The sequence below is a fragment of the Ornithorhynchus anatinus genome, chromosome 1, assembly GCF_004115215.2.
Source record: "Ornithorhynchus anatinus isolate Pmale09 chromosome 1, mOrnAna1.pri.v4, whole genome shotgun sequence".
Taxonomy (NCBI): domain Eukaryota; kingdom Metazoa; phylum Chordata; class Mammalia; order Monotremata; family Ornithorhynchidae; genus Ornithorhynchus; species Ornithorhynchus anatinus.
In genome coordinates, this window is record NC_041728.1 from 1,004,158 (window position 1) to 1,015,138 (window position 10,981).

Here is a 10,981-nt window from a genome sequence, read left to right on the forward strand (position 1 = left end):
TTCAACTGTATTTATTGAGCACTCACATTGTGCAGGGGACTGTACTAAGCACTTGGGAGAATACGATACAACCATAAACTGACACATTCCCTTCCCACAATGAGCTATATGTATAAATATATATATAAATGTATATATTAAATAGTAATAATAATAATAATGACGGCATTTATTTAGCACTTACTAGGTGCAAAGAAATATTCTAAGTGCTGGAGAGAATACAAGGTGATCAGGTTGTCCCACGTGGGGCTCACGGTCTTCATTCCCATTTTACAGATGAGGTAACTGAGGTACAGCGAAGTTAAGCAGGGGGGGTATATGCGTGAATGTAGATCGTCAATGGTATCTATTGAGTGCTTACTACGTGCAGAGCACCGTATTAATACTAATAATAGTAATTGCGGTTTTTGTCAGGCACTCGCTATGTGCCAGGTACTGTTCTAAGCATTGGGGCGATAGAAGATACAAGATACACAGTCCCTGTCCCACATAGACCTCACAATCTTAATCCCCATTTGGCAGATGAGGGAACTGAGACACAGAGAAGTGAAGTGACTTGTCCAAGGTCACACAGCAGACAGGTGGCGGAGCCGGGATTAGAACCCAGGTCCCTCTGACCCCCCCCCCCAGGCCCGTACTCTATTCACTAGGCTACGCTGCTTTGCTAAGCACTTGGGAGAGTACAACAGAGTTGGCAGACACATTCCGTGTCCGCAGTGATCTTACAGTTAGGCGGGGAGACGATACGGGGTATGTTTCTATGTAGAGATATATACGTAGAAGGCGATGTATAAATTTAAGAGATGGGTGGATATACAATGTCTTCTGGCCTGGGGCTATATGCAGATATTCAGGGCATATTTGAAGGTGTTTTTATGGGTATATGTACAGAGGTTATTTGTACATATAGAGAGGATATATATAGTTGTGTATCCATAGGCTTCTTTAATTAGACAACTCTTAATTAATAATAATAATGTTGGAATTTGTTAAGCGCTTACTATATGCAGAGCACTGTTCTAAGCGCCGGGGTAGATACAGGGTAATCAGGTTGTCCCACGTGGGGCTCACAGTCTTCATCCCCATTTTACAGATGAGGTCACTGAGGCCCAGAGAAGTGAAGTGACTTGCCCACGGTCACACAGCAGACAAGTGGCAGAGCCGGGATTCGAACCCATTACTTCTGACTCCCAAGGCCAGGCTGTTTCCACGATGCCCTTCCTAAATGACCGACAGTCACAGAGACGCTAACAGACTAATACTTGGCAAAGCCAGAAGGGGAAATAAAATCAGATATCTCCAAGCTCCACCTGCCAAAGAGCTGCTGAAAGCCCAGCCTTCCCGACCTATTTTTCCACAAAGGAATAGAATTCAGTGGGCCAAAGGGAAGGCTCCGGGGCTCCTAGGGGACCCGTGACAAAAAAACTGTGACACGTGCCAGTCGCTGTCCTAAGAGGAGTGACCATGATTAATAATACTTATGGTACTTGTTAAGAGCTTACTATGTGTCAAGCACTGTTCTAAGCACTGGGGCAGATACAAGTCAATCAGGTTGGACAACGTCCCTGTCCCGTATGGGGCTCACGCTCTCAATCCCCATTTTAGAGATGAGGTAATTGAGGCTCAGAGAAATGAAGTGTCTTGCTCGAGGTCAAACAACAGACAGGATGATGATGATGATGACGGTATTTGTTAAGCGCTTACTATGTGCCAAGCACTGTTCTAAGCGCTGGGGTAGATACAAGATAATCAGGTTGTCCCACGTGGGGCTCGCTGGCGTCATCCCCATTTTGCAGATGAGGTAACTGAGGCACAGAGAAGTTGTCCAAAGTCACAAAGCTGACAAGTGGCAGGTCCTTCCGACTCCTAGGTCCGTGCTGTATCCATTAGGCCACACTGTTCCCCATGAACCCGGAAGAGTGCTGCATACAGATGGGGCTTAGTACAGTGTTCTGCACACACACTGTACCAGCCAAGGACTTGCGGGCAGGGACTGGGTCAGTTTATTGTCATATGGCTCTCTCCCAAGCGCTCAGGACAGTGCTCCGCACACAGTATGCGTTCAATAAATACGACTGACCGATTGGGTTCTGGGTGGGTAGTCGGGAAACGGTACTGATGGTCACCTGGGATGCCAGGCAAGAAGGGCGTCATAAACTAGGAAGCGGAGCCGCCCGCACGCGTTCAGTATCGGCGGCCCCCTCTTTCTAATATTTCCCAAGCTGGCTCCGCAAGGACGGCGGGTGTTTTTCCACACCCAAGTCTGTCCCCCAAAGGAACTCTGTTTAGGATGCTAGCTAACGGCAGTGGGTGGCAAAGACCTTATTCTAGCCAGCTCTTCTAGGTGCCTCGTTAAAGGGCGGTTCAAACGGCGCCCTTTGTCAAAAATCTCGGCATGTGGTTAGCGCCGCACAAGTCCGCTCCCGCATCATTTATTCATTCATTCAATCAAATTTATTGAGCATTTACTGGTTGCGGAGGACTGTGATGAGCGCTTGGAAAGTACATTACGGCAATAAAGAGAGACAAGCCCGGCCCACAGAGGGCTCACAGTCTTGGGGAGGGGGGGGGAGGGAGGAGGGAACAATGCAAGTAAACAGACATCCATATAGATAAATAAAATTACAGCTATATACATAAATGGTGCGGGGTGGGGAGAAGGGGAAAGAGCAAAAGGAGCAAATCAGGGCGACACAGAAGGGAGCGGGAGATGAGGAAAAGTGGGGCTTAGTCTGGGAAGGCCTCTTGGAGGAGATGGGCCTTCAGTAAGGCCTGCAGAGCACTGTGCCAAACGCTTGGGAAAGTACAATAGTGCAATAAAGAGAGACAATCCTTGCCCTCAAAGGGCTGTCAGTCTAGAGGGGGACAAACAGTCATCAATAGGAGTAAATAGGCATTGAAAGGAAGACCCCCAGTAGGAGCCATGAGAGAGGTGGCTGGGCCAGGGGGCTCATTCATTCATTCAATCGTATCTTTTGAGCGCTTACTGTGGGCAGAGCACTGGACTAAGCGCTTGGAAAGTACAATACAGCAATAAAGAGAGACGATCCCTGCCCACAACGGGCTTACTCTCTAGAGGGGGGCAGCCAGACTTCAATGCTAGAAAAGGGGTATCGATATAAACAGATAGAATTACAGATTCAGACAGATATACCTAAGTGTTGTGGGGCGGGGGTGGAGCTATAGAAGCAGCGTGGCTTGTGGAAAGAGCTTGGGAGTCAGAGGAAGTGGGTTCAAATCCCAGCCCACCACTCGTCTGCTGTGTGACCTTGGGCAAGTCACTTCACTTCTCTGTGCCTCAGTCGCTCCATCTGTAAAACAGGGATTAAGACTGTGAGCCCCACGTGGGACAACCCGATCACACTGGGTCTACCCCGGCGCTTAGAAGAGTGGTCGGCACATAGTGAGCACTTAACAAATACCGTCATCATTATTATTACGATCAGAGGGAGAGAGTGGAGATGAGGTGGAAGGGAGAGGGAGCTGAGGAAGAGGGGGGGCTCAGCGAGGGGTCGGAAAGCCGGAGGGCTGGTGAGGGGGGAAGCCCCGTAGGAGGCCCACCCCCCTGCTAGCCCTGGTTGGGGGGAGAAGCGGGGAGGAAGGGGGGTTGGACAGAACGGATGCTGAGGACCAGCCCCCATCCCTGTGGGACTTTGGGCAAGACACTTCACTTCTCTGGGCCTCAGTGACTTCCTCTGTCAAATGGGATGAAGACTGGGAGCCCCACATGGGACAACCTGATGACCCGGTGCCTCCTCCAGCACTTAGAACAGTGCTGGGCACAGTGAGCCCTGAAGAAATGCCATCATCATCATCATTCTCCCATCCCCTTGTGACTTTGGGCAAGTCACTTCACTTCTCTGGGCCTCGGTGACCTCCTCAGGCCGGGAGCCCCCCGTGGGACAACCTGACGAGCCGGGGCCTCCCGCAGCGCTCAGAACAGTGCTCGGCACAGAGTAGGCGCTGAACATATGCCATCATCCTCATCGTCCTCCCATCCCCGTGTGACTTTGGGCAAGTCACTTCACTTCTCCGGGCCTCGGTGACCTCTTCGGTCCGGGAGCCCCCCGTGGGACAACCTGATGAGCCGGGGCCTGCCGCAGCGCTCAGAACAGTGCTCGGCACAGAGTAAGCGCTGAAGAAACGGCATGGCGATGATGCCGCCGGTGACGACGACGACGACGACGGTGGTGATCCCCTGGACCGGGAGGCCGCGGCAGGCCCCCGGGCCGGGCCGGGCCGGGCCGGGCCGGGCCGGGCCTGGCGTCGTGGGTGCCCGGGGGGCGGGCAGGCGGTCGGGGGGCTCGGCCTCCTCGCTTTCCTCTCCCGTTTGGCTCCTGTCGCTCCCCGTCTGGGGGCCTGTCCCCGCCGAGCCTGCCCCCTCCCCTCCCCTCCCCTCCCCTCCGTGCTCCTCCTCCCGTGCTCCTCCCTCGCCGTGCTCCTCCCCGGTGCTCCTCCCCGCCGGCCTCGGGGCCCGGGGCTCTGCGGCAGGGCGGCAAGGCGGCCAGCGGCCGGGCGGCACAGGTAAGGCCGGGCCCGAGCCCGGGGGGCGGTGCCCAGCAGCAGCCCCCTCCCCGTGCTTCTCCTCTTGCTTCGTTCCCGGGACGGTCCTTCCTCGGCGCCCCCTCCTCGCCCGGACCCCCGGACCCCCGGACCCCCGCACGGTGCCCCCTCCCCGCCCTGCTCAGTGCCCTGCCCGGCGCCCCCTCCCCGCCCCGCTCAGTGCTCTCAAAGGTGCCCCCTCCTCGCCCTCCCCAGTGCACCGCACGGTGCCCCCTCCCCGTCCCGCCCAGTGCCCCCTCCCCGCCCTGCCCAGTGCCCCGCAAGGTGCCCCCTCCCCGTCCCGCCCAGTGCCCCCTCCCTGCCCAGTGCCCCGCAAGGTGCCCCCTCCCCGCCCTGCTCAGTACCCCGCACGGTGCCCCCTCCCTGTCCCTCCCAGTGCCCCCTCCCCGCCCTGCTCAGTGCCCCGCAAGGTGCCCCCTCCCTGCCCAGTGCCCCGCCCGGTGCCCCCTCCCCTCATCCCCCGCACCCTGCCCCGTGCCCTGCGCCCCGCACGATGTTTTGCCCAGTCAAGGGCTCAGCCCACCAAAGTGACAGTGATGGTTCCCTTTCTCTGTTCTCTTTTCACCCCCTTTTCATCCTCCTTTTTCTCCTTCCCGCCTTTGGCTTTCTTCCTCCTCCCTATTTTTCCCACCCTTCCCTCTCCCATCGCTCCCGCTCTCTCCCTGCTTTGTGGGACACGAGGTGCTTTCACGGCCCGCCGCCCCCGCAGATGCTGTCCCCTCAGGACGAGACTGCCGCTCTGCTCTTCGGAAAAAGGGATTGGGTGAGCAGCCCAGGTGCCAAAGAACCAGGGAGAAAAACAAACTCGCTTCTAAGGGTAATTCGAAACCGTCTGCTCCACCTTCTCTTGGTTCTTAGAGAAGGGGCTTGGCCTAGTGGAGAGAGCCCGGGCCTGGGAGTCAGAAGATCACGGGTTCTAATCCCAGCTCTGCCACGGGTCTGCCGTGTGACCTGGGGCAATTCACTTGATAATAATAATAATAATAATAATGATGATGATGGTATTCGTTAAGCCCTTACTATGTGCCAAGCACCGTTCTAAGCACGGGGGGGCGGGACTACAAGGTGATCGGGTTGTCCTCTGTGGGGCTCGCGGTCTTCATCCCCATTTTACAGATGAGGTAACTGAGGCCCAGAGAAGTGAAATGACTTGCCCAAAGTCACACCGCTGACAAATGGTGGCGCCGGGATTAGAACCTCGTGACCTCTGACTCCCGAGCCCGTGCTCTTTCCACTAAATTAAGCCACTTAATTTCTCTGTGTCTCGGTTACCTCATCTGTAAAATGGGGATTAAGATTGTGACTCCCAAATGGGACAACCTGATTACCTCGTGTCTACCCCAGAGCTTAGAACGGTGCTTGGCACATAGTAAGCGCTTGACAAATACCATAATTATTATTATTAATTTTTATTCTGGTTCTGGTCTCTTTAGGGAAGCAAAGTGTTCCACTGGAGAGAGCTCGGGTCTGAGAGTCAGGGGACCTGGGCTGTAATCCTGGCTCCACCACTTGCCTGGGGTGAGACTTTTCTGTGCCTCAGTTTCTTGGTCTGTAAAGTGTTCTTCATTCAGTCGTATTTGTTGAGTGCTTACCATGTGCAGAGCATTGTACCGAGTGCTCGGGAAAGTACAATACAACAATAAACAGACACACTCCCTGCCCACGGTGAGTTCTTCTTCCTCTTTAGTCTGTGAGTCCCATGTGGGATGGCAACTGTGTCTGACCTTGGTTTATCTTGAATCTGTTTCTTATCTTGTGACTGTGTTTTATCTCGAATCTCTCAGTACTTAATACAGTGCTTGGCACGTAATGACTGCTTTATAAATATCATTATGATCATTACGATTATTATTGTTAAACACCCCCCAACCTCTCACCCCGGCTTGCCCATCCCTTCTCTCCTGCAGGGTCCGTCCGGTGACATCCTCCCCCCGCCCCCCACCTCGGCCGGAGTGGACGTGGGGCGGAGATGGGTGCTGTGACCCCAGTGGACAAGGTGCCAGGGCAGGACTCTGCCTGGCGTTGTGTGGGGCTTGTTGATGTTGGGTGGGGACCGTCTGGAAGCGGTGCTGCTTGTCACCGTCTCCCCAGCTCTGACTATTTTACGAGCGCTTTGGCATCAGTCATTAAGTGACTTCAAAGGAGAACCGAGTAGACTGGCGAGATCGAATCATCCCATTTGAAGACCTCTGGAGTGGAGGCCTTAATCTGTTAAGTGACTCCTAGTCCTGATGTGGGTTTGGATTGAGAAGCAGCGTGGCTCAGTGGAAAGAGCCCGGGCTTGGGAGTCAGAGGTCATGGGTTCGAGTGCCGGCTCTGCCACTTGTCAGCTGGGTGAATGTGGGCGAGTCACTGAACTTCTCTGGGCCTCAGTTCCCTCATCTGTAAAATGGGGATTAAGGCTGTGAGCCTCACGTGGGACAACCTGATCACCCTGTATCTACCCCAGAGTTTACAACAGTGCTCTGCACATAGTAAGTGCTTACCAAACACCAACTTTATTATTATTTGCGAGCCTGTGTTCAGTCCAAGGGGTCTTGGCCCCTTCTCGAACCCAGGCCATGGGCCCAGGAGGGGCAGTCGTTGTGTGTTACCGTGCCATGACTGTCCTTTCTGGTCTTCCCTCCCTTGTCAAACCCCGCGGCCTAGCTGACTGCTCGGACTGTGGCCGGGCATCTTCTGCCACTCTTGAAGGGGAAAGATCTATCTGTATTTTGCGTGGGGAGGCCAAGGCGGCTCCCAGCTGTGCCACCACCCGTTGGCCTGGTGAAACACATAGAAGCAGTGTAGCATAGTGGAAAGAGCCCGGGCTTGGGAGTCAAAGGTCGTGGGTTCTAATCCCAGCTCCGCCCCTTGTCTGCTGAGTGACCTTAGGCAAGTCATTTAACTTCTCTGTGCCTCAGTTACCTCATCTGTAAAATGGGGATTAAAGTGTGATCCCCACATGGGACAACCTGATTATCCTGTATCTATCCCAGCTCTTAGAACAGGGCTTGGCACATAGTAAGCGCTTAACAAATACCATAATAATAATAATAATAATCGGGTCCCAGGGAGCCTGAATGGGGCAGGCTCCTCCTCACCCTCGTAGGCTCATCTGGCTCAAGCCCACCCCTCTGGCTTTGCCCTTCTGCGAGCCGTGTTTCCTGCCCCAGGTAGTACTTGGAAGCATTCTGAGCGAGTAAAGGTATTGATTAAATGCTTCTTAGGCGTCTAAGCATCGCCCTAAGCACTGGGGTAGGTACAAGACAATGAGATCAGATACAGGCTCTTTCCCACAAAGACTGTAAGCTCATTAGGGGCAGAGTACTGTGCCTTCCAACTCCGTTACACTGTACTCTCCCAAGCGTTTAGTACAGTGCTCTAAGCATTCAGTAAATACTGTTGATTGATTAGGGCTCAGAGTTTGAGAGAAAGGGGAACAGGTATCTCTAATAATGTCTGTCTCCCACTCTAGACGGTAGGCTCGTAGTGGGCAGGGAATGTATCCGTTTATCGTTGTACTCTCCCAAGGTTTAGTACGGTGCTCTGCACGCAGTAAGCGCTCAATAAATATGATTGAATGAATGAATGAGTGTCAATCTGCAGTTTGCAAATGAGGAAACTGAGAGGGTGCGACTTGGTTGAAGTCACACAGCAGGCCACCCGCTGAACTGGGAGTAGTCCCTGGGTTTCCTGGCTCCCAGCCCCGTGCTCTTTCCACTAGGCCACACTGCCTCTCACCCAGGCTGCTGGAGTTTTTGACTTTTTTTCACCAGAATGAAAGGAGGATCGCTTCTGGGTTAAAAAGGGCTTCCGTTCTTTCCAATTCACGTAGTTTCATCATTGCGTTGTACTTTGTGTCTATTTCCATGAGGTGCTTGGTCTTTACCACCTCAAAGAGCCTTTGTGGTCGCTGTTGGGATCGGCTATAGTTTCTGCCCTATTATGTAAATATAAGGGAAAACTCCCTTAGCTTGCCTAGATCGGAAAGGGGTGCATCCTTTCCCCGGGAGAGAGTTCGGCAGGGTGGTTAGTCTTGTGCCAGGGATCCTCTCCCTCCCCTTGACTTGGAAGTTGTCGGCAGCAAGCAGGAGGCTGGCAAGAAGGGGCAGGATGCCCGTTTTCTTTTCTGCAGGCTGATTCTTCTCAGTAGCCAAGTGCTCACTAAATGCCCACTCTGTGCCGAGCACTGTATCAAGTGCTGGGGCGAATACAATATCAGTTAATTCAGGCCCGGGCCGTGCCTTTTGGAGAGAATTCTTACTCCCTTGGCACTTAACCCAAAGTATAATCTTGCTCAGGAACGAGTGGTGTTAAAAGTTTTCCAAGCAGGGTTTGAGAGTCGGCCCATTTGGATACTAGGTGGCAGAGGCTCATAATGTGATTGAATTGCTTTGCCACCTGATCACTCAGTGGATTTATTGTTTTTTAAGGCAGCGCTTAAAAATGATAAGCGGTTTTAAATGGAAACTAAACAGCGTGCAGGAATTTTCTTATAAAATAGTGATTCCAATTTTCCCGGTCTCCAGGTTTCTTTCCAGTTAGATCGTAAGCCCCTTGAGGACAGAGACTGTGGTCTTCTTCCTCCATTGTACTCTCCCAGGCATTTAATACCGTGCTCTGGGCATGATGAAGAAGGTGAAGCAGCAGCGGGGCCTGAAGAAGCAGCGTGGCTTAGTGGAAAGAGCCCAGGCTTGGGAGTCAGAGGACGTGGGTTCTAATCCCACCTCTGCCACTTGTCTGCCCTGTGACCTCGGACAAGTCACTTAACTTCTCTGTGCCTCAGTTACCTCATCTCTAAAATGGGGATTAAAAGTGTGAGCCCCACGTGGGACAACCTGATTATCCCGTATCTACCCCAGCGCTTAGAACAGTGTTTGGCACATAGGAAGCGCTTAACAAATACTGTCATTATTATTATGATGGATGACCCAATCAGGCTCTCTGGACATGGCAGGCGGCCAATACATTGATTGTAGTAAGTTAGGCACTTAGTGCTCCCTGCAGTCAGACCAATAGGGGACTTTAAGAGAAGCAGCGTGGCTCAGTGGAAAGAGCCCGGGCTTGGGAGTCAGAGGTCATGGGTTCTAATCCCGGCCCCGCCGCTTGCCAGCTGTGTGACTTTGGGCAAGTCACTTAACTTCTCTGTGCCTCAGTGACCTCATCTGTAAAATGGAGATTAAAACTGTGAGCCCCACGTGGGACAACCTGATCAGCTTGTATCCCCCCAGCTCTTAGAACAGTGCTTTGCACATAGTAAGCGCTTAACAAATACCATTATTGTTATTATTAAATAATATTTAAGGCATTCGTGTCCATCTTGGCCATATTGGAATTTGGGGACAGATGGGGGTCCCCCTGGGTGTTAGGCTGGAGAATATTTTGGCTCCCTGGGGTTGAGCAGGGGCACTAAATCCAAGCCCAGCTAGCTTCTCCCTTGCCCTCCTGCTGTGCTGGCTTCAGGCTTGGGCTTCGCTTGGACCGAGCCCGGGTGCTAACCTGGCCAGAACTCTCCACTGACTCTGCTTTCGTAACCTGCCTCACCTTCCCAGCCCTTATATCTCTCTGTCAAGTAGCCTGGTCTAGGGGCGATGGCATGGGCCCCTGAGTCAGAACGACCTGATTCTAATCCCAGCTCCGCTACTTATTTTTTTTTACGTTATTTAACTGGTTATGTTGTGCCAGACACTGTACTTAGTCCTGGGGTTGATACAAGCTAATAAGAATGCTGGTATTTGTTAAGTGCTTACTATGTACCAAGCACTATTCTAAGCACTGGGCACTGTTCTAAGCGCTGGATCAGGTTGGACCCAGTCCACATCCCACCTGGGGCTCACAGTCTTATCGACAGATGAGGTAACTGAGGTACAGAGAAGTGAGGCGACTTGTCCAAGGTCCCACAGCAGATAAGTGGAGGTGAAATTAGAACCCACATCCTTCTGACTCTCAGGCCCATGCTATATCCACTAGGCCATGCTGCTTCTTTCTGCTGTGTGACTTTGGGCAAGTCACTTAACTTCTCTGTGCCCCAGTTGCCTCATCTCTAAAGTGGGGATTAAGCCTCTGAGCCCCAAAAGGGACATGGACTATGTCCAACCTGATTTGCTTGGATCTACCCCAGTGCTTAGTACAATGCTTGGCATCTAGTAAGTGCTTAACAAATGCTATTAAAAAAAGAGAAAAGATAAGGAGAGCGGTCATCTAGTCTGTGCCAAAATCTGGAGCCTCACGCTCAAATGCTTGGTGAAAACTCCGTTCGAGAACCCCGGTCAGTGCCCCCTCCCCGCCACCCCAGAACTCAGGAGCTGTCTACCTTCCCTGAGTCCTCCAAGCTCCGGCTCTGCTCCCTCTTGGCTGTTTCCTGCAGGGTCTGACCAATCTTGGGACCGTCGACAGGGTAGGGAAGGGTTACCCTCTCTTATTGATGAGACTGTCC